This window comes from Solanum lycopersicum, chromosome 5 (assembly GCF_036512215.1).
Source record: "Solanum lycopersicum chromosome 5, SLM_r2.1".
NCBI lineage: Eukaryota > Viridiplantae > Streptophyta > Magnoliopsida > Solanales > Solanaceae > Solanum > Solanum lycopersicum.
This window is the reverse complement of record NC_090804.1, coordinates 56,889,228-56,912,110: the sequence shown is the minus strand read 5'-3', so window position 1 is coordinate 56,912,110 and position 22,883 is coordinate 56,889,228.

Genomic DNA, 22,883 nt, shown 5'->3' with positions numbered 1-22,883 from the left:
TACATATATATATATATATACATACATATATATATATATATATATATATATATATATATATATATATATATATATATATATATATATATATATATATATATATATTTCAGGACAAGTAAAAGTTGTCCATTCTATACTGTCTGGATGCATTTTTATCTGCCAGTATCCCGACTTACAATCCAATTTACTAAAAATTATTTTTCCTTGTGTAACGACCTGTTTAGTCGTTTTGAGCAGCAGATTTCAATTCTGGAAAAACTGGCAGAAGCGACGGACCCCACGACGGACCGTCATGGGCACGATGGACCGTCGCAGGGTCTCGTTTCAAAACACTTAGAAAATCTGAAATTGGGTACTGAAAATCGACTCTCTGAACTTCGTGACGGAATGGCAGGACGGACCGTCAAGGGTGTGACGGACCGTCACAGACCCTTCAGAGAAATTGAGTCTCTGAACTCTGTGACGGGCAGCAGGACGGACCGTCGCAGGCGCAACGGGCCGTCACAGATTGCGTAATCCCAGTCCGGGTCGGATTTCTTTATACGTTTTAAGGGACGTTTTTGACTATTCCTGCTTTAATTATAAGGTTAGTGGGTTAATGTTAATAAGTCTAATTACTTGGGGGTTAAAAGAGGTAACCTTAAGTTAATTAGTGGGTTATTATTGCCATCTTTTACACTTGATTATATGTTAATTAGGGTAAAAGAAAGAGGGTTTGAATAAGAAAAATAGAAAGAACAAAGAGAAAACACAAAAAGAAAGAGAACGAGTAGAGAGAGAGAGAGAAACGAAGAGGATAGCAAGGATTTTGAGAAGATAGCTTGTTGATCGCAATTCTTCGGTGGAGGTAGGTTATGGTTTTCATGCTTTCATAGTAAACTCTTAATAGAGAATGATATGTATTGGTAGTATTGTAAACCCTGCTATGTGCTTAATTGTATGCATGCATGAACGTGATTATATAATTGTGATTATATTAAGCATGATGAAGTTATTGAATCCCAAATCTTGATAAAAACCTAATCTCTTTTTAATGATGATGCCTTGGTAAGGGAGAAGGCTTGATGAACCAAAGTAATGAGATTGATGATGCCTTGGTAAGAAAGAAGGCTTGATGAATTGATGGAAGGAGATTAGGGGATCGGGTGTCACGAACCGACACGTAGAATTAGGGGATCGGGTGTCACGAACCGACACGTAGAATTAGGGGATCGGGTGTCACGAATCGACACGTAAAATTAGGGGATCGGGTGTCACGAACCGACACGTAGTATTAGGGGATCGGGTGTCACGAACTGACACGTAGATTTAGGGGATCGGGTGTCACAAACCGACACATAGATTTAGGGGATCGGGTGTCACGAACCGACACATAGATTTAGGGGATCGGAGTGTCACGTACCGACACAAGAGGATTAATGAATATTGAGGGAGCGGAGTATCACGTACCGACACAAGAGAAATAAATATAATGAATCTTGAAAGATGTTAATATACTCAATCTAATGAACATGATTCCCAAATGAGTATGGTATCGAGGCTTGAGTCCTCATGTGGGAACTTGACGGTAATTGTTAATGATATAGTATTTGTTGTTGCTACATGTTGAGTATCATAGTTGATTTTATGATATTACTTGGTATATATTGATTTCTATTTTGAGTTGGCCGATGATATCTTCTCAGTACCCGTGTTTTGTACTGACCCCTACTTTTATGTTCTCTTCTTGTTTATTTGTGGAGTGCAGCAAACGTGCCATCGTCTTCAACTCAACAGTAATTCAAGCCAGTCTTACTACATCGGAAATTCAGGGTGAGCTAATGCTTCTAGCTTGGACTGGATCTTCTTCTTCAAGTCTTGATGCCTTGAACTTCCGGCATGGACTAGCTTCTTATGTATTTTTAGCTTTTCGAATACTCTTAGTTTAGTCGTTTGATCGTAGATGTTCTTGTGAGGATGACTTCTAGATTTTGGGGAATAATAGATGTTGAATTTTAGAAGTTAATGAATTGGTCTTTATTTAATGAGTTTAAGTCTTCCGCATTACTTTCTGTTGATATTATATTGAAATGTTAAGGTTATATTGGTTGGTTCGCTCACATAGGAGGGTAAGTGTGGGTGCCAGTCGCAACCCGGTTTGGGTCGTGACAAACTTGGTATCAGAGCATTAGGTTCGTTGGTCTCATCACACAAGAACGAGTCTAGTAGAGTCTTGAGGAACGGTAGGGGGACGCCTTTACTTTTCTTTGAGAGGCTATAGGACTTTAGGAAAATTCCATTCTTTCTTTCTTTCTTTCGTGCTACTACTTGAATCCAATTGGTATCTAGGTGATACAAATTCGTATCTGACCATCTTCACTCTCTTTCGCAGATGGTTAGAACTAGAGCAACGACTACGCTAACACCAACACCAGCACCAGCAGGACAGGGTGTGTCTGAGCCAGCCACTGGGGCTGTGGCTCGAGGAAGAGCAACGGCAAGAGGCCGTGGTAGAGGTCGTGGGAGGACGTCCTCTAGAGGAAGAGGACGAGCACCTAGCCCGTCTGATACTAGGGCGGTGACTCCTCCACCGACTGAGGGAGTGGTAAGAGAGGGTGAGGAAGGGGAGAATGAACAAGTGCAAAATGAGGAATTTCCACCCCAACCTACCCCAGAGATGATCAATCAGGTTCTCGCTTATCTTAGTGGGTTGTCTGATCAGGGTCAGGCCCCTCCAGTGTTTTCTGCACCAACACCTCCGGTTTCAGAGGTACAACATGCAGCCACTATGGCTCCTCGTATGGATGCCTCATTGGACATAGGCACGTTTCCACGTCTGACTACTGGGCCTATAATGACAAATGATCAGCATGAACTTTTCAGTAAGTTCTTGAAATTGAAACCTCCAGTCTTCAAGGGTGCGGAATCTGAGGATGCTTACGATTTTCTGGTTGACTGTCATGAGCTACTACACAAGATGGGTATAGTAGAACGGTTTGGTGTTGAGTTCGTGAGTTATCAGTTTCAAGGGAACGCCAAAATGTGGTGGCGGTCACATATTGAGTGTCAACCAACAGAGGCACCACCTATGACTTGGGCCTCATTCTCTAGCTTGTTTATGGAGAAGTATATCCCCCGAACTTTGAGGGATAGGAAAAGGGATGAGTTCTTGAGCCTAGAGCAAGGTAGGATGTCGGTCAATGCATATGAGGCTAAGTTTCGTGCTTTATCCCGATATGCCACCCAACTATGTTTCAGTCCACAAGAGCGGATTCGCCGTTTTGTGAAAGGGTTGAGGTCAGAGTTGCGGATTTCAGCCTTACAGATAGCGGCTACTGCAAAATCCTTCCAAGAGGTGATAGATTTCGTGGTAGAGGTGGAAGGAGTGAAGCCAGATGAATTCACCATGGCATCGACATCAAAGAGGTTTCGAAAGGGAGGTGAGTTTAATGGTTCTTACTCTAGAGGACAAGGTTCCGGAGGTTACTCAGGTCGACCCATTCAGTCTTCACTACAGACTGTAGTTGGGGGTCCACCTCAGATTGGTCAACACTTCTCTGAGAGACCTATGCTTGACTCCAGAGAGTGTTATGGATGTGGGGAGACTGGACATATTAGGAGGAATTGTCCAAAACAGAGTTATAGACCCCCAATGGCTAGAGGTAGAGGTGGTCATGGTAGAGGTCGTTATTCTGGAGGACGTGGTGGTCGAGGTAATGGTAGTCACCAAAATAGCCGAGGTGATGGGCAAACTTGAACCACTACATCACAACATGGTAGGGGCAATGGACAGACAAACGATAGGGCCCATTGTTACGCTTTCCCTGGGCGGTCTGAAGCGGAGGCATCTGATGCTGTCATCACAGGTAATCTTCTGGTTTGTGATTGCATGGCTTCTGTATTGTTTGATCCTGGATCCACATTTTCTTATGTATCTTCCTCATTTGCTAATGGTCTAAATTTACATTGTGAATTACTTGATATGCCTATTCGTGTTTCTACTCCGGTGGGTGAGTCTGTGGTAGTTGAAAAGGTATATAGGTCCTGTTTGGTGAACTTCGTGGGGAGCAACACTTATGTAGATTTGGTTATCTTAGAAATGGATGATTTTGATGTAATTCTGGGTATGACTTGGCTTTCTCCGCAATTTGCGATCTTGGATTGTAATGCTAAAATGGTGACGTTAGCCAAGCCTGGGACAGATCCGTTAGTGTGGGAGGGTGACTACACTTCCAATCCGGTGCGTATCACCTCCTTTCTTCGTGCTAAGAAAATTATTAGTAAAGGGTGTTTAGCTTTCTTGGCACATCTTAAGGATTACACTACCCAAGTACCTTCGATTAAGTCGGTTTCGGTGGTTCGTGAGTTTCTGGATGTGTTCCCTGCAGATCTTCCTGGTATGCCACCAGATAGGGATATTGATTTCTGTATTGACCTTGAACCGGGTACTCGCCCCATTTCTATACCTCCTTATAGAATGGCTCCCGCGGAGTTAAGAGAATTAAAAGCCCAACTTCAAGAGTTGTTGAGCAAAGGCTTCATTAGACCAAGTGCATCTCCTTGGGGTGCTCCGGTTTTGTTTGTAAAGAAGAAGGATGGGAGTTTTCGGATGTGCATAGACTACCGGCAGTTGAACAAGGTAACCATAAAGAACAAGTATCCTCTTCCTCGCATTGATGACTTGTTCGATCAGTTACAAGGTGCTTGTGTATTCTCTAAGATCGACTTGAGATCCGGTTATCATCAATTGAAAATACGGGCAACGGATGTGCCAAAGACTGCTTTTCGAACAAAGTATGGGCATTACGAATTTGTAGTGATGTCTTTTGGTCTTACGAATGCCCCTGCTGCGTTCATGAGTTTGATGAACGGGATTTTTAAGCCATACCTGGACCTCTTCGTGTCGTATTTATTGATGATATACTGATATACTCCAAAAGTAAGGAGGAACATGAGGAGCATTTGAGAATGGTATTGGAAATGTTGAGGGAGAAAAAGCTTTATGCCAAGTTCTCTAAGTGTGAGTTTTGGCTAGATGCAGTGTTTTTCTTGGGGCACGTGGTTTCTAAGGATGGAGTGATGGTCGATCCTTCTAAAATCGAGACAGTGAGGAATTGGGTAAGACCTACTAATGTGTCAGAAATAAGGAGTTTTGTTGGGTTAGCTAGCTACTACCGCCGATTTGTCAAGGGATTCTCTTCTATTGCTTCCCAACTGACGAACTTGACTAAGCAAAATGTTCCATTTGTATGGTCGGATGAGTGTGAGGAAAGCTTTCAGAAGCTCAAGACTTTGTTGACTACCGCACCCATTCTCACCTTGCCAGTGGAAGGTAAGAATTTCATTGTCTATTGTGATGCATCTTATTCGGGTTTGGGTGCAGTGCTAATGCAAGAGAAGAATGTGATTGCTTATGCTTCAAGACAATTAAAAGTGCATGAACGTAACTATCCAACTCATGATTTGGAATTGGCTGTGGTAGTGTTTGCATTAAAGCAATGGAGACACTATTTATATGGGGTTAAGTGTGAGGTCTACACGGATCATCGTAGGCTTCAGTATGTCTTTACTCAGAAGGATTTGAACTTGAGACAAAGGAGATGGATAGAGCTACTAAAGGACTACGATATCACTATCTTGTATCATCCGGGAAAGGCGAATGTTGTAGCGGATGCTTTAAGTAGAAAGGCGGGAAGCATGGGAAGTCTAGCTCACTTGCACGCCTCTAGACGCCCATTAGCTAGAGAGGTTCAGACTCTAGCTAATGACTTGATGAGATTAGAAGTAAATGAGAAGGGAGGATTGTTGGCTAGTGTGGAGTCAAGATCTTCTTTTCTTGACAAAATTAAGGGAAAACAGTTTGATGATGAGAAACTAAGGCGAATCCAAGATAAAGTATTGCGAGGGGAGGCTAAGGAAGCACAAATCTATGAGGAAGGTGTTTTGAGAATCAAGGGAAGGGTATGTGTACCCCGCGTCGATGATTTGATCAACACTATTCTGACAGAGGCTCATAGTTCAAGGTATTCTATACATCCGGGTGCAACCAAGATGTATCGTGACCTAAAACAACACTTTTGGTGGAGTAGAATGAAGCGTGATATTGTTGACTTTATTGCCAAGTGTCCAAACTGTCAACAAGTAAAGTATGAACACCAAAGGCCCGGAGGAACACTTCAGAGAATGCCCATTCCGGAATGGAAGTGGGAAAGAATTGTAATGGACTTTGTGGTTGGTCTTCCAAGGACAATGGGTAAGTATGACTCCATTTGGGTGATTGTTGATAGGTTAACTAAATCTGCTCATTTCATTCCGGTAAAGGTGACTTACAATGCAGAGAAGTTAGCCAAGATCTATATCTCAGAAATCGTTCGATTGCATGGGGTTCCACTATCCATCATATCAGATAGAGGTACGCAGTTTACTTCTAAGTTTTGGAAAACATTTCATGCAGAATTGGGTACTAGGTTGGACCTTAGTACTGCGTTCCATCCTCAGACCGATGGTCAGTCTGAAAGGACGATTCAAGTGTTGGAGGATATGCTTCGTGCATGTGTGATAGAGTTTGGTGGCCATTGGGATAGCTTCCTACCCTTAGCGAAGTTTTCATACAATAATAGCTATCACTCAAGTATTGATATGGCCCCATTTGAAGCATTGTATGGGAGGAGATCTAGGTCTCCCATTGGTTGGTTTGATGCATTCGAGGTTAGACCTTGGGGTACGGATCTCTTGAGGGATTCGATGGAGAAGGTGAAATCTATTCAAGAAAAGCTTCTAGCGGCGCAAAGTAGACAAAAAGAGTATGCAGATCGAAAGGTTAGAGACTTGGAGTTCATGGAGGGTGAACAAGTCTTGTTGAAGGTTTCGCCGATGAAAGGGGTGATGCGATTTGGTAAGCGAGGTAAACTTAGCCCAAGGTATATTGGTCCATTTGAAGTACTTAAGTGAGTAGGGGAGGTGGCTTATGAGTTAGCCTTGCCTCCAGGGCTGTCCGGAGTGCATCCGGTATTCCATGTGTCTATGTTGAAAAGATATCATGGGGATGGAAATTACATTATACGTTGGGATTCAGCTTTGCTTGATGAGAACTGGTCTTATGAGGAGGATCCTGTTGCTATTTTAGATAGAGAAGTTCGCAAGTTGAGGTCAAGAGAGATTGCATCCATCAAGGTGCAATGGAAGAATCGACCGGTTGAAGAAGCCACTTGGGAGAAGGAGGCAGATATGCAAGAAAGATACCCACATCTTTTTACAGATTCAGGTACTCCTTTTTGCCCTTGTTTTACTTCTTGTGATCGTTCGGGGACGAACGATGGGTAAATTGGTATCTATTGTAACGACCTGTTTAGTCATTTTGAGCAGTAGATTTCAATTCTGGAAAAACTGGCAGAAGCGACGGACCCCACGACGGACCGTCATGGGCACGACGGACCGTCGCAGGGTCTCGTTTCAAAACACTTAGAAAATATGAAATTGGGTACTGAAAATCGACTCTCTGAACTTCGTGACGGAATGGCAGGACGGACCGTCACAGGTGTGACGGACCGTCACAGACCCTTCAGAGAAATTGAGTCTCTGAACTCTGTGACGGGCAGCAGGACGGACCGTCGCAGGCGCGACGGGCCGTCACAGATTGCGTAATCCCAGTCCGAGTCGGATTTTTTTATACGTTTTAAGGGACGTTTTTGACTATTCCTGCTTTAATTATAAGGTTAGTGGGTTAATGTTAATAAGTCTAATTACTTGGGGGTTAAAAGAGGTAACCTTAAGTTAATTAGTGGGTTATTATTGCCATCTTTTACACTTGATTATATGTTAATTAGGGTAAAAGAAAGAGGGTTTGAATAAGAAAAATAGAAAGAACAAAGAGAAAACAGAAAAAGAAAGAGAACGAGAAGAGAGAGAGAGAGAAACGAAGAGGATAGCAAGGATTTTGAGAAGATAGCTTGTTGATCGCAATTCTTCGGTGGAGGTAGGTTATGGTTTTCATGCTTTCATAGTAAACTCTTAATAGAGAATGATATGTATTGGTAGTATTGTAAACCCTGCTATGTGCTTAATTGTATACATGCATGAACGTGATTATATAATTGTGATTATATTAAGCATGATGAAGTTATTGAATCCCAAATCTTGATAAAAGCCTAATCTCTTTTTAATGATGATGCCTTGGTAAGGGAGAAGGCTTGATGAACTAAAGTAATGAGATTGATGATGCCTTGGTAAGAAAGAAGGCTTGATGAATTGATGGAAGGAGATTAGGGGATCGGGTGTCACGAACCGACACGTAGAATTAGGGGATCGGGTGTCACGAACCGATACGTAGAATTAGGGGATCGGGTGTCACGAACCGACACGTAGAATTAGGGGATCAGGTGTCACGAACCGACACGTAGTATTAGGGGATCGGGTGTCACGAACCGACACGTAGATTTAGGGGATCGGGTGTCACGAACCGACACATAGATTTAGGGGATCGGGTGTCACGAACCGACACATAGATTTAGGGGATCGGAGTGTCACGTACCGACACAAGAGGATTAATGAATATTGAGGGAGCGGAGTGTCACGTACCGACACAAGAGAAATAAAGATAATGAATCTTGAAAGATGTTAATATACTCAATCTAATGAACATGATTCCCAAATGAGTATGGTATCGAGGCTTGAGTCCTCATGTGGGAACTTGACGGTAATTGTTAATGATATAGTATTTGTTGTTGCTACATGTTGAGTATCATAGTTGATTTTATGATATTACTTGGTATATATTGATTTCTATTTTGAGTTGGCCGATGATATCTACTCAGTACCCGTGTTTTGTACTGACCCCTACTTTTATGTTCTCTTCTTGTTTATTTGTGGAGTGCAGCAAACGTGCCATCGTCTTCAACTCAACAGTAATTCAAGCCAGTCTTACTACATCGGAAATTCAGGGTGAGCTAATGCTTCTAGCTTGGACTGGATCTTCTTTTTCAAGTCTTGATGCCTTGAACTTCCGGCATGGACTAGCTTCTTATGTATTTTTAGCTTTTAGAATACTCTTAGTTTAGTCGTTTGATCGTAGAAGTTCTTGTGAGGATGACTTCCAGATTTTGGGGAATAATAGATGTTGAATTTTAGAAGTTAATGAATTGGTCTTTATTTAATGAGTTTAAGTCTTCCGCATTACTTTCTGTTGATATTATATTGAAATGTTAAGGTTAGATTGGTTGGTTCGCTCACATAGGAGGGTAAGTGTGGGTGCCAGTCGCAACCCGGTTTGGGTCGTGACACCTTGAATTCTATTTATTAACTCTGTTTTATCTCGTAATTTATAACCGTCTGTTTTAGTATTGTCATTTAGTCTTTTGTAATTTATAATCATTCTGGCTTTCCCTCTAACTATTTCACTATGATTTCTTACCATAAATGCTGCTGATCTATGTTTTGAAATAGATTTTCTTATTACTCATAATTCTAATAGTTTTTTAATTTTTATTTTATATATATATATATATATATATATATATATATATATATATATATAAGAGAGAGAGAGAGAGAGAAAGTATTACTATTATTATTATTATTATTATTATATCATATTATACATTTAGAAATAATCCTATAATTATTATATATTAGATGTTCATTAAAAAATATTTTAAAAAAAATTCAAGTGGTAAAAGTTGAAATTTTGTCCGTAGTTCTAGTGGGAAGTTATACATTTTTTCAAAATTAAAAACTTGAACTCAACCGTGTTTAATTTTTTTTCCTATTATGTATGTAATTAATTTTTTATATAAAAAATCTCTTTTTTGTGGTGCGACACATAGGCACTATCACTTCTCCCCTCTCTCTATATATATAATTTAATTTGTGTTGGAGAATCGTACTTAATAATGCTTCATGGTTATATTTCACGCACGTACACACGCACACACGCACACACACGCGCGCACACACACACACACACACACGCACGCACGCACGCACGCACACGCACGCACGCACACGCACACGCACACGCACACGCGCACGCGCACACACACACACACACACACACACACACGCACGCACGCAAGCACGCACGCACGCACGCACGCACGCACACACACACACACATGTATGCATTTATACAAATACACAATTGTATATTATTTCTAAAAATGAGGAATACATATTTCATTTTATATGCAAATTAAAATGTATATAAATATCATTAACATATTCAATGAATCTCTTTTAGTTGTGCAGAATTACCCTCTTCTGGTTGATTCAAAATATGATTTATATCTTCTAAAACATTTTTATCTTCTAGTACATACCATATTTTACGACTTCAGATGTCGTAATTATCACCGTTAAGTTTTTCATCTTTGTTTGAGTCAGCAATGATACTTTTTGATGCCATGTCTATTTTGAGATATAATCAGACAAGAATTCTAGATCAATTTCATGTGACATACATATTCAAGAAAATTGATTCTCATAAAGGTTTCAGATATAATGTAAAATCAAAACGACACGTAAGTATTAAATCATCATCTACAAACTAAATATTTAATCAAAATTTGACATTAATTTCTTATTGTGTATCCTAATGTATTTTAGTCCATTCTTACAAGGATTTACATATCTAACAATCAACACCATATGATAATGCATAAATTAATAACAATATACCTAACCAAAATAGGATAAAACACATATATTCATATTAAAATATAACCAAAGGTGTTGATTACATAAAATGAATAAATCAAAATAAATACGGGTATATGAGACTATGATTCTATGTGATCATGCTAGTCATCTAAATCCAATGTAGTCTTTAACATGGATGTAATATTTATAAATTTGATTAATTTTAATTTAACATTGTTCGAGAAAATCAAGTAATTGGTCAAACAAGTCCATTTTGATATTTTTGAACTCTTCAAATAATCTTTTTTTTCTTCTCTTTTACATGCTCTTTTATGAATGTTTAGATTTGCAGTATCCTTGAGTCATTTCTTATGACTTTTGACTCTGAATCTAAATCGTTTTCTATTTTTAGCTTTTTGTGTCGCATCCTTCTACTATTTCATTATGCTTATCTATCAATAACACTCCACTTGGAGGAATTTGAGCATGTTCCTATTCAACCATATTATAAATGAGAACAAAAAATTATAAATATGGTTTGAGGCCATTAAATGCGACAACATATCTCACATCCCCGTGGAGCACCCCCTAAACGTAACAGGTGTTGTTGTCCTCGAAGAGGACTACGACTAACCTTTTAGCATTCGTCATTACATATCATAGGTTAAATTGCAGAAAATTAAAACTTTTCATATAGTTCTATCATGTGAGGTTTATATAGACCTCTCGCTTACATAGACTCCTCACATATGAAGCATTACATAAGCTTCTACTTTTATTTCACATACATAATATATAAATATATTCTAATAGAAAATGTCTCACATATAAACCATCTAGAACGAGTACAACATTCGGGCATAGCCCATACTTCATTACAACAAAAGCCACATACAAGCATATACAATAATAGTATTCAAATGAAAGAGAAAGCACTAAATTGTCTTTGAGACTAAAACAATATACAATAGCTATATAGTGGCATCATCCTAGGAAGGTGAGAACCTAACAAACTTGGAGAATAAGAATCAAAGTTATCTTTCAATGGCCCTCTAGAAGCTCAATGGCCGAAACCTACATAATTGTAGAAACATACAAATATGGGTTAATATACCCCTTGTACTAAGTATGAAAACATACACATAAAACATTTAAAATCATGTTAAAGGGGGCATTTATTCAAAACCATGCCAAGTTTCTTTGAAAACCTTATGCGCAATCAAGAATCCATATAAGTCAATAATCATATATTCCTTAAGAAAAGATCATACACAACACAAGACAAACATAATCAAGTATAACCAACTTAATATGTGTAATAAGATCTTTGAATACTCATAACATTTCAACATATACAAGACCCTTACTCATAGTCCACTATCAAGTCCACAAGTGGAATGACCAAGTAAAGCCCCATAACCTTACTCAACCAAGTAAACTCAACAAAGGACCACAAGCAATGTCTAGAGTCACATTACATAGAATTAGAATAATCATCATCATATATAGCAATATAGACCAATAACATGTTCATACATGAAACTGACATCATATATGATCATCAACATTTAAAGTTAACATATGCATAACATTTACTTTATAAAACATAAGAACAACCTTCTAGGACTTTCCTTAAGGCCAACTAGTGCAATGTATAGGTAGAGTCTCATTTCCCTACCTAGACTAAGTCAAACCCCTTAAGTCACCCTAGTTAATGTTCACTTTATTACTTCATTTTACTTTCGGAAAGACTTGCCTTAATTGACATACACCACAAGAGATAAATGTGGAATGCGTTGTCATGAAACACTACACCAAAAGAAGGTGGACTACTCTCCAAGGTAAAACCAAAACATGAGCATAACATTCTAGGTGGATCCACTAGCTAGTACTCCTATGGGGGCACTAGGAGATATGCTTGGAACCCTATTTATGCACATTGCATTATAGTCTCCAATCTCATGAGTACAATAATGAACCTACCTTCCCTACTTGGGAAGGGACACTCTTCACTACTAGTTCACTCGGTGCTAAGCTAGAGTCCCTTTTTGAAATGTCTTTAAGTTATCTTTTAACAATAATAACATAGTTTAGGCCATAGGAGACTAACCTCTTGTATATTCATAGTCATTATCTCATTAGGAATTACATGAGAATATCCTTTCTATACAAGCCTCATATGTTAGATGAACACATTATCATCATCATGTCAGAATAAGGCACATAGGCAATTCATAACCAACATTATGTCATTACATATTAAACATAATATCACACCTTCACATAATTAATACATTTCAATTGCATCATCATACCAACAACTACTTAATACAATCACAAGACATGCTTTAATTAAACTTCATCACCAAGTATAAGCCATCACAATTGAAGTAAAGGTTTAAAATCACAAAGCTTTACAAATTCTCCTTCAAAAGCCATTATCATTAGTATTACCCTCAAACAATACAATTTCATTCACCAATAGGTTTAATAAAATCATTCAATATTAATTAACACAAGAACTAAGTCAATTGCATCAATACTAATCAATTCAACATGAGTTCATAACCTAGGGTTAGGAAATTTGGGTTAATTCATAATCTATTCCACATACTAGGTTTAACCTCAAAAACTACCATATTGAAAAACAATACCTCATAATAATCATTAGAAATCAATAACAATACAATTTGAAAGATCAATTTTTATTAGAAGGAAACCCATATAGAATTCATCTTTTTGAAATCAATTTTGGAAGAACCCTTTGTGGAAAGGAATACTGAAGGTGAAAGGTTCCCATACCTTGTTAATTCTTGAAGATTGATGTAGAAAAAATTATGTTCTTAAATACCTAGAACCTTAGAAATTCCCCTTCAATGGAGTCTTCCTTGGGAGAGAGAAAGTAGAGAGAAGGTAGAGTAATTTGGGTTTGGAAATTCTGGGGTTTTTAGTTGGGTTTAGGCTCAGGGTAGGTTATATAGTCACTTAAATATCTTATTTAATTACCCCTAACTAGTTAAGTAATTAGATGACTCACTTTAAATTTGGACAGGGAAAGTGCAGGCCTGACCTATGTGACCTCGACCTACGGGCCGTAGGTCAGTCGACGACCACCCTTGCCCCCTACTTCACATCCGTAGTCTTGGTCAGAGACCATGTTTTTGTCCACTTCATGAAAATGAATAAGTGTACATCGTTGGAGGCATCGACGCCCCTTCGTTCAGCCTATGCCCCATCGATGGCAAGCGTAGGTAGATACTGTCTTCGACAACTCTTTGGCCAACTAGGGAGGGTCCTCCTCAAGGACCCTTAGGCTGGTCCTTGGAGAGTCGTAACCGGATGTTTCGACCCTAAACCTACTCTAATACATGTTTAACACCAGTCCATCAAATTTCATCAAATTTCGACTCCTAAAACGTCGTGAAATATGCTAAGGCACACTAGCACCTCTTTCACTTGTCTCCATACGTCATGCACGTTTCTTGACGTCTTGACTCTAAAAATTCCTACATGAATTATGAACATCCTTTTTGACCTTAAAACAGTTTTACAAACCTTAGACACTCATGTGAGTCTCTATATTAGATCTTGGACTTTCGGAGTGTTACAACATATGTCACAAATTTCTAGAAGAAAACAAAACAATTTATATATAAGAAAAGAGTTTACTCCTATGAAAATAATTACAAGATCAAATTAATATTTTTAAAAAACATAATATATTTTCACACATATATAAACAATATGTGCTATTGATAAGTGTATTAGGAGCATCAACAGTGTTTCGGTAGGTCTTGAGAAGTGAAGCAATTATTGAAATTCTAGAAAAAGAAGCTTCTCTAGAGCGAGGATGCATTCTTGCATGGCTTGTTGAGATTCTTCAAGGTTGGCTCTTGCATACAACATTTGAGGCATATACCTTGGGGGCCTCAAATTCCTACCAAGAATAAATTTTTTGTTAATTGTTTTTACATAAAATTATATTATTTTGTACTCCTTAATCCCTTCAAAAGAAAAAATCAATTATTTTTCGCTAAAAATCATATTATTTATCTATTTGAACTCTTTTTTTTTAAATCTTTGATAAGATAGAGTAATAGTCTGTCAAAAATATGAATCAATAGTCGAAAAGTGTTGAACAAAGTAAATTACAAATTCTTTTTTTTTTATCTCTTCTTAAATTTTCAAGCAATAGAAAAAACATATTAAAGTAGGATAAACCAAGTTATCAACTTCATGAATAAAATTCTATGATTTTGACTCTTGTTTTTATTTGAAGTTTGTAAACTTATTACTAGAATTATATTAACAATTCATGTAATAATGGCCTCAGTAAAAGAGTGTTTTCTAATGTTGAATTGATAAAATGTTACCTAAAACTAATAATAATAAAAAAGATATTTTTGAACAAATCATCTACAAAAAAAATTTAAGCAAAGATTTACACCTAAAAACGTCTCGTACCAAAAAATCATAGTGATCGGCACTCACACTTACATGCTAGTGGGAGAACCACTACTAATATCAAACTAAAAAAATTATTCTAAACTGTAATAGACCTTTAAGACCTAAAAAATTAATAATCACCCGATGAGACCTTATACGCAAATAAAGAGCGGTTCGGGCCTTACCTTAGAAATTTTTGGGGTGTTACACTCTTCTTGAATCATTTATGGTTTCTTCTAAGTTTGGATAGTTTAGTATTTAACGCATCAAAGACATTTCATCCAATTCTAAGTGTCAACCATCACTAGTTATTATAATAACCCAACCAAGGGTTAGGGTCGAGTCCCAAGAGAGTTTTTTTTAGAATTAATCAGCCAAGAACAAATTAGTTCAAGCTAGTCATAACTAGAAGACATTAACGGTTAAAAACATAAAAAATCAATGGGGTGACATGAGGTTCAATTAACGAAGGGGAGTTTGTAGTCAAATTATCAACTTTAAACAGCAAAGTAATAGAGAAACGAATATGGATACAGGATTCCTGGGATGTGATAGGAATATGGGCTTAAATAAACTATCGGGTACATTCTATTGATAGTAAATTGTTGTAAATTTGTAACTAAGCTAGACTTTAGTGGGGTAAATTCTCTCTCGAGCAACTTAGTCAAATTAAATTGGTTTCTCACGAACACCGAAATGCCACAATTATGCCCAGCCTTTGCCTTAGCCCATTCACTCTCTCGAGCTAAAAGTGTGCGAGACAGTTTAGGACTCACTCTCTTGAGCTGAACCTACGACAACCTAATAACCATCGGCTATTGATTCAGTAGTTTTGGTCTTAAGACCTCTCTCTCAAGCAGGACAAATACACGAAGAAGAAATCATATTTGCAACTACAATTCCATTAAGTTCATACATACCTATTGAACAAAATCACATTTAACTATAAAATTAACTACTAATTAGGAAGACACAACAGTAAATTCAACCCATATTCACATAATCACACCGCAAGAATTGGGATTTTAGCTAAGCATGATAAAGAGATAGAAATTGATACCAAAAAGTGTTTCCATAAATTGGGTATTATAGAAAATGTCTTTACACATAATAAGGATGAAGATTCTTCAAGACCCAATTCAAATTTCTTGAAGTTGGGAACCTTCAAATCTTTAAGGCTCAAGAACATTGTCTCCCAAAAACTCGAAGAACTCAAAATAGAAAGTGACCGATCTTTTCTTTGTAACCAGATCTTTCATAAACTTGGCATAACCGGGCATTTGTTCTAGAGCTTCTACCAAAGGGACATTGATAGAAAGCTGCTTCAGCATTGTTATAAAATACCGATATTTACCATCCTCGGTCTTTTTCACTAATCTCTGAGGGAAGGATGGTGGTGGTCTAGGCATGGGAATTACCTTCATAGGGACTTCTGCATCTTTTACAGTGCTCTCTTCTGCTTCACCACTACCCCTTACCACCTTATCATCATCCTTTATCACTTTTTCCTCATTAGACGGCATAGGTGGGTCAATGGTTTGCTTGCCACCACGAGTGGTGATTGCCATACAGTGTGCATCATTTTTTGGATTTTGGAAAGTGTTGCTAGGAAGAGTGCCCGGTTGCCGTGTGTTCACAGTTGCAGATAATTGGGCCATTTGAAACTCGATTTGCTTGATCGATATTGCATTGTATCGACTTTTTGCACAATACCTGCTAAATCACACCTTAACTCTTTAATGTGCTCATCACTAGCATCGAACCTCCTCATTATTTTGTGCAACATATCCTCAACTCACGCCATACTATCTCCACCATCCCTAGGAGTAACTTCACGATTTTGAGGAGGGACATAGGGCCCATTCCTATCATTTCTGTTACCGTAGTTACCCTTGTAGAAGTTGTTGTCGCGGTTGTAGTTTCCATCTCGAACATAATGACCCTCACGATTGTAGTTACCATAGATCCGACCTTGGTTCCCTTGACCTTGGCTCCAATTATCCTGATTTGAGCCTTGGGCGCTCGGTCGGAAACCCCCCGTCTACTCATTTACTACATAGGTGTCCTCCGCATAATAGCATTCATCATTACGTGGCGGTGGTTTCGACCAGTAGTTGACTACATTTATCTTTTCTGCACCCCCAGTGACATGTTTTAGTACCAAAACAAGCTTAGTTCTCATCTGAGCCATTTCTTCACGAATCTCATCTGTGGTTGGGTTGTGAGTGGACTGTACTGCGAAGGTATTTCTCCCGGTATCTGTTTTCTTAGTACTCCACGCTTTATTGTTCCGGAAGACTTTCTCTAATTTTTCAGCAATCTCAGCATAAGGACACTCCCCATAAGAATCACCTGCTATAGTTTCCAACACCGCTTTATTATTATCATCCTGTCTCCGATAGAAGTATTCCTTTCAGTGACTCATCATCTATGCGGTGATTTGGGACACTTCTCAAGAACGAGGTGAATCTATCCCAAGAACTACTAACTGACTCTCCTGGTAGTGCCACAAAGTTGTTCACTCTGTCTTTTTGGTTTAGTTTCTTGGAGACCGGATAGTAGCGTTCTAAGAAGACATCCCTTAGTTGGTCCCAAGTGAAAATTAAGTTGTAAGGGAGCTCAGTGAACCATATAGCAGCCTCTCCCGTTAGTGAGAGAGGAAACACTCTAAGCCCTATTACATCTAAGTCCAAGTCAGGCCTCCCTACACAGCTTTTACACACTGCCCTTACCTTAGCTATATGGGCATGTGGATCCTCAGAAGGTAGACCTGAAAACAAACCTCGGGCAGTGAGCATTTGCATCAGGCTACTAGTTACAACAAAGATGTGGCCTGTGGGTAGAGGAGGCAAGACAAGTGGCCCATTGGAGTCTGCTATGTTATCATAGCCGCTATAGTATGCTTGGGGCCGTGGAACGGGATTTTTTCCCCTTTGTTGGTATTCATCCAGGGCATCGGGTAACAACTTACCATGAACATCAACCGGAGTTGGGATGTTTTGGTTTGGATCCTCATCATTGATTCCCAGGTTTCGATTCATGTTGCATAGTGTACGCTCTAATTCGTGATCGTAGGGAAACAAGGGTTCTCTTCCTCTCTGTGTATTTGGCATACAAGGAGGTTGGTTCTGCACGAATCAAAAACAATAAAAACAAAGTAAAATCAAGAAAATATCAACTAAACTATAATAATTAGTTCAAGTTAATCTAAAAGCTATAATCCCCGGCAGCCAAAATTTGATACGCTCAAACTTACTTCACAAATAAGAAGTAAAGCGGTCGTGTCAAGTAAAAAACCCAACTAGTGAGTTTGGGATCGTTCCCACGAGGAAAATAGTTTAGACTTAACTTCAATCTATTACTACTATTGTTCAGTCAATTACTTCCTTGGAAAGCAAAAATGATAAAAGGGGGGTTTCTATTCCTAAATAAATGAAAATAACTAGCAAAATAAAAGGAGACAACTAACAGCTTTGATTATTGGAGTCTAGTCAATTAATCAAGTAACTAGGGTTTACGTGTTCCCCACAGGTTCATAACTTGATAAGTCTAACTATAACAATTCTTTCCTAGTATCTTGCATGCAAAGTGATAAGTTATGTATTTCTAAATCTTTGGTCCGGCATCTAGAAAATTTCACTCCGCACCTTGGTCCGGCTACGTGTATTGCTATACTAACCCTTACCTTTACCTCATATTAAGCATCCTATTCGATATTTGACTAAGTTATTACCTCGTACCAATCAATACTAGCCTATTAGATAGTATACACTAAATCTATGTTGATAATTCTTTTCCCATTATCTACCTCGTTGGTCCAGCAAGTAGCATTAAGGCGAGTTCTAACGTTGGTCATCCGTTAAAAAGACTTCTACGCGAAAGAATTATTAGTACATGCAAGACACTATTCTAGAATTGTTATTTTAGTTCGGTTTTACCTCATTATTTGCTAATGGTTCCCACAACCCTAGTTATGGAGTTTAGTTACGTATAGTCATAATCACAATATTCAAATATATGATATAAGAATTCATGTACTTACTTCAATGAGAAAGAGTAAAATCCGAAAGTTTGCTTGATTAATCAACAAAAATCACCAACAATCACTTACAAGAATCTCAAAGTAATCAAGAATCTCACTAATAATGCACTGTCTAACTAATAATACCGAGTCTAACCTCCAAAAACGAGGTTTTTTCAAACTATTTATAGAAAATAAAAACCTAAGTAAACAAGGATTCTATCTGCTTGAAATCTGTCAAACGCGGCTGGGTCGATGGACCTCGCAACGGATCGTTGTGGTCACGACGGACCGCCATGGACTCCGTCGTCCCATACTTGTGCAGTTTCTTCTGCTGCTCTCGTCATTACCCTCGACGGCAAGTATGACGGATCATCACAGGCACAACGGCCCGTCGAGGGTCTCGTTCCAAAACAATTTAACTCTTGGAATATGGGTACTGGACTACTTCTCTAAACTTCATGACGTACCTGCAGGACGGACCGTCATAGACACGACGGACCGTCATGGATTCCGTAACCCCACACTTGGTAAAACTTCCCCATCTTCCTTCAGCAGCTGCACTACGCTGCCACCTACGGACCGTCACAAGCATGACGGACCGTCACAAGCTCCGTAGGTGGTTTCTTCTACATTTTTCACTCAAAAACCTCCGCATTCATCTTTGGACAGATTTCCTGCGAATAAGGAGAAACTTATATAAAAATTAGCACAAAAAGGCTTTTGGACACACTAAACTTAAGAAAAAAGTATTAATAATACCGTGAAACCACGGTATATCACCGGCCACACCCAGAGGGTAGGATGGGGGGGTGACACATAGACCCTTCATCTAACAGAAGTGAAAAAAAATAGTTTTAAATTTATTTTTGACTTTATCTTTTTTAAAATACACACACACACACACACACACACACACACACACACACAGAGTCTATTAAAGTTCAATTGTATTTTAATATTTCTCAAACACAAATTATTTTTTGACTTCTTTGATTATTATTATTCATTATTTTATTTTTTTAGTTTTTTCTTTCATTCTTTAGTGCAAATTAAAAAAAAATCTTATTTTTTTGCAATTGTAATTTAGTTTTTGTGTTTGTAAAAAATATGGGGGTATCTATAATAAATTTAAATTATTCATTACAAAATAAAAGTAAAAAAAGAATGTGAGTAAGATCAAATATACCATATATGGATTATAGTTTTTACAAAAAGATAATTAAAAATTGAAGTAAAATATTTTTTTCACTTCCATTAGAGGAAAAAGGTATATGTGAGTTATTTGTATAGCATTAGGGGTATATATGAGTGACTTTCACAACGAGGGGTATATCAGCTCTAAATAACAATGTTAAGGAGTATATCAGACCCTTTTCCTTAAGGGAAATAAATAAGCTTCAAGAATATCCAATTTTTCATGGGAAGAAATATTTAAGGAGAGAAGAAGAAAAAAATATATTTGCCAATAAAGAGAGATATATAAAAGGAAAAACTTTAAATATTAAAATCTGGCTAATTAGGTAACTCAATGATTATTAAAAGACTCTTTTTGGAATTAAAATTAAGGTTGTCAAAAAATAGAGAGAACTATAAAAGGAAAATCTTTAAATAGTAAAAATCTGGCTAATTAGGTAACTCAATAATTATTAAAAGACCCTTTGTGAAATAAAAATTAAGGTTGTCAAAAAACAATATCACCCAGAATTATATCTTCCCGCTCAAGGTTGGAATAAAAAGTAAAACCTAATTTCTGTTATAAATAGACTGATATTGCTTCTCTTTTTTATTGTTTATCCTTCCAACAATTTCTTTAATGTCTAATCAAAGGTCTTTGCTTATCCTTAAGAAGGCATTCTTTTACAATTTATTTCTATCAAAAGCTGAAGAGGAAGCTTGCAAACTTAACAACACTCCACATATAACAGTGACTCTTATCTCAATTAGTTCTCGAGTCACTACATGTGGAGTGTTGTGAAATTTGCAAGGTTCTTCTTCAAGAAAAAAATTACTCATAATGAGGTTTTTGTACAATTTCCTCAAGAAAATACTTACACCATCATACTTATTAGGGATATTCTTCTCTGTTATATCCCACATGCCAATAGGAACATCGCCCTGTTCTCCAAACTTTTGGCCACATCCAATGTCTAGTATCCAAGAATTTACTCAAATGTGTCGAAAAATGGAATCATTAGCTTTCCTAGAATAACCTCGTTAGTATTCTTTTTCTTGATCTACTAGGGATTTTACAATTTTTCCTCATGAGGTTATTGTAGAATAGTTGATGATTTCATTTTTCAAGATGATTGAGTACATTCTTCGATATTGGTCATGGGATGCGGCAAGAAGTTTGGATAATGGGTGCGATTTTCCTATTGGCGTGTGGGATATGTCAAAGGAGAATATCCTTAAGTAGTATGGCGGTGTGAGTGTTTTGTTAAAGAAATTGTTCAGTAATGATTTTTATCTTTCGTGCATCAAATTGTTCAATAGTTGTTGATTAAGCGTTGGTGATGAAGTTCGACTTTACTGGGATCTTAGATCTTCAAGTTTAATGTTCAAATTATTCTCTCAAGTTCGCTCTTAGTGAAAGGTCCAAAAATTTTGGACAAAACAATACTCCAGATTCTTTTTGTTATCATATAGTTGTAATAGATGAAGATTGGAAAATTTTGCATTATGGAGTATGACGATTCTTCAAATTCCCAATTTAGTTTTTGGAATTCCCTTTTAGTACATGTGTTTTCATTCCATGTTATTATAATTCTCTTTTAATTTAGATGTGCAATTTCGCAAACTAATAATTACTCTACTGTTTGATTTCTCCTCTAAGTTGCAAACTAGAATAAAAACCTCTCTGGTAAGATTTTTTGCACCAACTGTATTGACATCGAAAAGTATCATGATCGTTCACATAAAGTTTTTTGTCTCAACAATTAGTATGTTATTTGTTTCCATCGAATTCTAGAACTAACTATTCAGAGCAATTGTATCTAGCAACTATATCATACTTGGACAAGAACTTATCATTTCTATGACTATATATAAGACCTATATTTTCTATGTGAAACCTATATATATATATATATATTGATTGAGGGGTGTATGTTCGAGCATAAGCTCCAAATTGTTGGAATTCTATGAAAGTATCGAAATCCAAGATACATTCTTGCAAGTCTTGTTGAGATTCTTCATGTGACAGACACATGACCATCAAATGCCTCAAATATTTGATTTCCCCTTATCAGCGTGATCACAATGACGATCGTCTAATTTCGATTCAAGAAATTTTTCAATTATTTTTTCTATATTTGTGGAGCCATATGAATATGGTTTTCCACATGGTGAAATGATCATAACACATACATCTGCTCCAATTAGAGTTAAAAGTTCTTTTTCTTTCTTATAAAATATTTTTTCCTTCGCGGCAAAGTTGCAGCTAGCACGTGCTTCATTTGACTCAATCAACTCCGTTTCAATCTTTTGCTTATTGGTGATGATAATCGTTTCCATTGAAAAAGAAAATAAGAAGATGTTTTGGATGAATAAGCCCGAGAAACTTTGAGAGGAACACCAGGGTAATTTACAATAAGTGTACGAGCTTATTTGTCTCTTGTATTGTCACATTATTTAATAGTTTCATATTATGAGTCTATTTATCATGTGTATTGTCACATTATTTAATATTCCCATACTATGAGTCTATCTTCCATGGTATTGTTGTCTTTATTTAGTATTTTTCATATTTTTCAAGTGAAACTATTACGAATTTATATATATGACTAGTGTTTGGACATGATGC